Source organism: Penaeus monodon, chromosome 39 (assembly GCF_015228065.2).
Source record: "Penaeus monodon isolate SGIC_2016 chromosome 39, NSTDA_Pmon_1, whole genome shotgun sequence".
Taxonomy (NCBI): Eukaryota; Metazoa; Arthropoda; class Malacostraca; order Decapoda; family Penaeidae; genus Penaeus; species Penaeus monodon.
Window position 1 is genome coordinate 18,961,167 of NC_051424.1, and position 7,500 is coordinate 18,968,666.

Consider the following 7,500-nt stretch of genomic DNA (forward strand, 5'->3'; position numbering starts at 1 on the left):
AAAAATATAGATTACATTGAAACGCACCGCTATCCTTGGCAAACATTTTTTTCTTTTCTTTTTCCCCTCCAGCTTGTGTGAATTTCTCTTCTCGCCAGAGATAATCATAATAACAGTAATGACAATAATGACAAGTAAAGGTGATAGTGACAACGCGTATAAAATGGATAAACAATATGAAAAACAAACAGATAGAAAAATCTTGATATGAATAGCATCACAATTTTTTATATATTCCTCCTCCCACTCTGTTGTGCGCAAACTGGAAAGAGAAAATTAGATAACTGCGCGAGAAAAATAATTTACAAGGTTTAACGATGGCAAATAAAAGACTAAATCAGAATTATCTATCGTGTCTTTTCCTGACATTCCCTGTGTCACAAAAGGCCTGTTTAATATCTATTTACCATTTGCTTTCGATATACCATACTTGTAAAATAGTCTGTTAATGTTCATTCAGGTATTTTAAATCATTTGAAATGTAACTTTGTATCTTATTTTGCCGTCGTTTATTAAAGTATTTTCAAATTTGGCAATAACTGTTAGCAACGGAAAAGTCGTTTTATTTTTAACCACTGAATTATTTTTTTCAAAAGATTTGGCATCATTTTGAAGTAGACCAAAAATACATTAATTCAGTGATGGTGAAAAATATATATATATATTTCTTATGATTGCAAAACACAAGATGTTTTGTCGAATCACCGGCTCCGGACATGAATGTTTTTGTTTTCGTCAGTAGGAGTAGTAGCAGTAGTGTTATTGTCATTATCAATATTATTATTATTATCATCGTTAGTATTGTTATTGTTGTTAGTATTATTGTTGTTATTGTTTCATTGTATCTTAGTACCACTATTGTTATTAATATTTATATTATTTCTAATTTTATTATGTGGTTTTAGTGTTATCATTGTTATATATTAAGTATTATTATTGTTATTTGTATTACTATCATTATTATTATCATTTTTATTACAATACTTATGCAATTATTATTAGGGTTATAATAATAATTATTATTATCGTTATTATTATTATCATCATCATCACCATCATCATTATCATATATACATAAATATATGTGAATATATGTGTGTGTGTGTGTGTGTGTGTGTGTGTGTGTGTGTGTGTGTGTGTGTGTGCGTGTGTGTGTGTGTGTGTGTGTGTACAGTATGTATATATATATATATATTATATAATATATATAACTTATAATATATATATATATTATACATATATATATATATATATATATCTATATATAGCTAATATATATATAATTATATGATATATATATATTATGATATAGATATATATATATATATATACAGTAATGCACCACACACAAACAAAAACACACCACACACACCACACACACACACACACCACACACACACACAAACACACACACACCACACACACACACATATATATATATAATAGTGTGTGTGTGTGGTGTGTTTGGGTGTGTGGTGGTGTGTGTGTGTGTGTGTCGTGTGGTGTGTGTGTCGTGTGTGTGTGTGTGCTTGCATATAAATGTATATATATAGATATATATATGTATATAATAGATATTAAGCTATGTATATATATATTATATATATATATCTAGATATATATATATATATATATATATATATAGATATATATATATATATATATACATACGTACACACACACACACAAACACACACGCACACACACACACACACACACCACACACACCACACACACACAACACACACACAGAATATTCACCATAGTTTATGTATATATGATAATGATGATGGTGATGATGATGATAATAATAATAACGATAATAATAATTATTATTATAACCCTAATAATAATTGCATAAGTATTGTAATAACAAATGCTAATAAATAATGATAGTCAATACAAATAACAATAATAATACTAAGAATAACAATGATAACAATAAAAAAACAACAATAATAAAATAGAAATAATATAATATAATAACAATAGTGATACTAAGCAATAAAAATGAAAACCATATAACAACAATAATAATAAAAACAATAACAATACTAACGATGATAATAAAAATAAATGATAATGACAATAAATCACTACTGCTACTACTCATACGACGCGAAAACAAAAACATTCATGTTTTTCCGGAAGCCGGTGATTCGACAAAACATCTTGTGTTTTGCAATCATAAGAAATATATATATATATTTTCACATCACTGAATTAATGTATTTTTGGTCTACCAAAAATGATGCCAATCTTTTGAAAAAAATAATTCAGTGGTTAAATAATAAAAGACTTTTCCGTTGCTAACAGTTATGCCAAATTGAAAATAACTTAATAAACGACGGCAAATAAGATACAAAAGTTACATTTCAAATGATTTAAAATACACGAATGAACATTAACAGACTATTTTACAAGTATTGGTATATCGAAAGCAACATGGTAAATAGATATTTAAACAGGCCTTTTGTGACACAGGGAATGCAGGAAAAGACAGATAGAAGATAATTCCGATTAGTTTTTTATTTGGCCATCGTTAAACCTGTAAATTATTTTTCTCGCGCAGTATCTAACTTTCTCCTTCCCAGTTTGCGCACAACACAGTGGGAGGAGGAATATATAAAAAATTGTGATGCATATCATATCAAGATTTTTCTATTCTGTTTGTTTTTCATATTGTTTATCCTTTTATACGCGTGTCACATCACCTTACTGGTCATTATTGTCATTACTGTTATTATGATTATCTCTGGCGAGAAGGAAATTCACACAAGCTGGAGGGGAAAAAAAGCAAAAGAAAAAAAATGTTTGCCAAGGATAGCCCCCCCCCCCCCCCGGTTGCGTTTCACTGTAATCTATATTTTTGCATTCTGCTAAAGACCTGATTAATGAAAGACTCAGGGCGAAAAAATGCAGATTAGTAAAAGAGGAGAGTTAAGTTAATCAAAGACGGGATCTCAGGTTCTATACAGCGCCATGGAATGCCGAAAAAGAATCCCCCCCCCTGAAACCATTACAGATTATGCAACATAGTGTGCCATATGAATAAATAAATGAAGCAGAGAGAGAGAGATAAAATGTTGAATGAATTAACAAATAAAGAAGAAAGAGAGAGAAAGAGAGAGAGAGACAGAGAGACAGAGGAGAGAGAGAGATAGATAGATAGAAAGATAGATAGATAAGATAGACGAGAGAGATAGAGAGAGAGAGAGAGAGAGAGAGAGAGAGAGAGAGAGAGAGAGAGAGAGAGAGAGAGAGAGAGAGAGAGAGAGAGAGAGGAGAGCGAGAGAGCGAGGAGAGAGAAAGAGAGAGAGAGAAAGGAGAGAGGAGAGAGAGAGAGAGAGAGAGAGAGAGAGAGAGAGAGAGAGAGGACGAGAGAGATGAGATAAGGAGGAGAGAGAAGAGAGAGAGAGATAGATAGATAGCAGATAGATAGATAGAGAAGAGAGAGAGAGAGAGAGAGATGTAAAATGGTGCAGCGAAGTGGAAACAAAGAGAGACAATAAAACACATTAGTACCGGAGCAAGGCAGACTTCAAAGAGAGAAAAAAACAAGACAGGGATAACGAGAAAGAAAAAAAAACGAAGAGAGATGCGGATTCTCGGGACAATAGTGCTTTCTGAGCATAATACGGGATCCCATGAACAAGAGCTCCCGAACACAACCGTCAGACTCCTGATTTTTGATACACAGACACGGACTAGACTGGATTCCCTCACGCGCGGCTAAGTATTTCCTCTCATGAAGCCAAATGCGCGACGCGACTTCCAACAATTGCGGCTCAATGTATCTTTAAACGCTATGCAATAATAGGATTTCTGGCTTGAAGGCTTGGCTCATCTGTCTCTGTCATCGGGCGCGGTAGCTGTGTTTGATGGGGAAAGAAGCATTGAGAGATAGAGCGCTTTAGAAGTGTTAGGACACGAGTATACTTGTAAATACTTTCACAATCATACACAGGTAAGACATGCATCGGTGTGCATTACACACACACGCACACACACACACACACACACACACACACACACACACTCACACACACACACACCACATACACACACACACACGCACACACACACACAACACACACACGCACACGCACACGCACACGCACACGCCACACGTCACACACACCACACAACACCCACACACACCAAACACAACACAACACTTATATATAATTAATATATATATAGATATATATAGATATTATATAGATAGATATAATGTATGCATATATACATATACCGTATTATAACACCACACACCACACACATATATATGTATAATTTATATATGTATATATAGATATATATATATATATATATATAATATAGATATATATTATATATATATATATATATTATATGTGTGTGTGTGTGTGTGTGTGTGGTGTGTGTGTTGTGTGTGTGTGTGTGGTGTGTGGGTATGTGTGTGTGTGTGTATGTGTGTGTGTATGTGTGTTGTGCGTGTTGGTGCGGTGTGTCGGTTAGTATGTGTGTGGTGCTGTTTGTGTGTTATATTTAAACACACACACACACACACACACACACAGAAACACCACACAAAAAAGGTTAATACAATATAGACACACAAACAAAACACACACACAACACACACACACACACAAACACACCACACGCACAAACACACACACCACACACACACCCCACACACCACACACACACACACACCACAACATATATATATATATATATAATATAATATATAATATATATATATATATATATATATATATAATAATATATATACAGCAATAAAACGTTGCAGAAAAATTTTTTCTTTTAGCTCAGGCATAATTGCGAATGTACTGTTAATATACATTCTACATGTTAGTTTAGTGAAGCTTCATCCACCATCCAGGTTGACTTTTTTTTCACACAAACTGACGAAAAGGATGTGTAGAATGCCCCCGCACGTTGTACATACGGTATGGCAAACATATTTTGAAACACGTGCGAAAAAATTGCTGTATGAAACCATGTTTGCTAACATGTTCGGCACCATCCGCTGGATGTTCGAAGCCGCGACAGTTTCGAGTACCCGTCCAGGATGTGTCATGTCTGCGGGAACATGTGTGGGGACAATCAGTGGTTGGATTGTTAGGCGGGTTTATACACACACACACACACACACGATATATATTAACACATATATATGTCTAATACACACACACACACATATATGTATATATATGCATATACATATGTATAATATGTAACATGCATAACATATGTATATCAAACAATACATGTATATATATTTATGATATATATATATATATATATATATAATATACGGATATATAGATATATATAATACTATAATAGATATATATATATAGAGTATATAGAGAGAGATACATTAGGATACGGATAGATATATATGATATATATATTAGATATAGAGATATATATATTGAGATATAGATATATATATACATTATGTTACATGGATGTAAATATTATATAGAGATATATATATATAAAGATATATATATATTAAAATAAATTCACAATATATATAAATGATATGGATATACGATTACATGAGAGATAGATATATTATATCTATATATATATATATAATATATATATATATATAGATAATATATATATATATATATAACATAATATACATACATAACACCACACATATATATCTTATATATATAGATAGATAATATTATATATATATATAATATATATTATATATATATATGCTTTGTGTGTGGTGTGTGTGTGTGTGTGTGGTGTGCGTGTGTGTTGTGGGTGCTTGTGTGTGTGTGTGTGCATGTGTTACAGTAAAGTTATGAAATCAGGGATTTCACAAAAGTCATGATTCACTCGGGGGGGAAAGTTTTTCCCCCATGAATTTACTGAAATATCCTGAAAATTCACGGAATACCTGAATGGAGGTCAGGCATTTCATGAAATTACTGTTTCGACTTTTTCACATGTGTGGATGAGTGTGATGAGCAAGGATTAGAAATATGACTTGCAAATAAGGTCCTTAATAACATTAATAGAATAACTGCTGTCACAAGGAGCGTCTCTCGGCATTAAAACTATTGAAAAATCATTATTTATTCATAATAAAAACATGACAACAGGTATCTATAACATCATTTTATTCATAAAGAGCATACATTTGTTCATTCACAAGAGCATACATATATTGCTAATCATAACTATCATTACTTTATCATCTGGTACCGGACGGTCATTCAACAAGGCAGGATTTATTAGCCACAGTGGACCACTTCCACGGCACCAGAGTTACATTTCGCTTCAGCTGTGAAAACACTACAATCTGTTAGTTGAAACATTCTTTCAGCCCACGACAGTTGATCTAGTGAATCTATGACCACAACATGTAGATTGTACAATGACAGCTTCTCGAAGTTATACTGCAGTATCCTGATTTACGTCATCTTCTGTTCATCAAACGGGGGCAGAGGTCAAAACTGGTTTCTAGAAATACGACCCTTAGAACCGACTTCACAGCGATTCTTTACTGATCATGTCCAAATCTCTGCTGACAATACCCACTCAGGATATTCCGGCGATCTCCTCTACCACGATCCACAGCTGGAAATTGGGAGAGCAACCTTGTCACCGGCCTCACCAACTTTAAAGTCTAAGCGACTGCGTGAAACCATTCTTCGGCTTGGGATACCTGCCCTCTGTATGCTTCCCACTCTACGTTTCTGAATTGGCCTTGGGATCTTGAAGTATCTGGAGGAGTTGGACCTATTCATGCTGGACATATTTCTTTAGCTCAGTAAATCAACCTGGAGTGAATGTGAGATATATCACATTGAGAACAGTGGGGCACCCTATGAGAGGGAAGCTACCTACAAGCTGGAAGGCAACCTCTGCAACACGTTTGGTTTGAAGAGGACGAAGAATGCAGAATTGTGTGAGATGGGTTCTGGTACACACGATCCATTTAAATTTGAAGTGTGTGCATCTGATTGCATGCAATCAAATCAACCTGGCCCCTAGATGCAAATTTCCTGCTGAGGAAGGGCTCACGACAAAACGCCATTGGTCATTTGGTATTCTCCTTTTCTTCTGACATTCCTCACACAGTGATTGAAGAGTTCCAAGGCCTTTGTTGTGAGTTGGCATATTTTTCGTTGTAACCCCTTAATCATGCTCAATAGTTACATTAATAACAGAGGTGGCCATCTGCATTTGTCCGTTTTTTTATAAGCTTTTACACGTCACCACATGGAGGACTTTCATATTCTCCCACAGAAATAGAATGCTTTAAATTCAGTAAAACTATAATATCATACTATTTTAGAGCAAAAATTATTCTATTTGCCTCCCAAATATTAAAGTCAGTGGCTAGGGGTTTGGGCAGCAGTTACTGCAAAGAAATCGAACCATAAGATTGATCATGTCATAGGACAAAAACATATCTGGTCAGTCTGCAGACATAGTCAAACAGTATGTGAGCTAGTT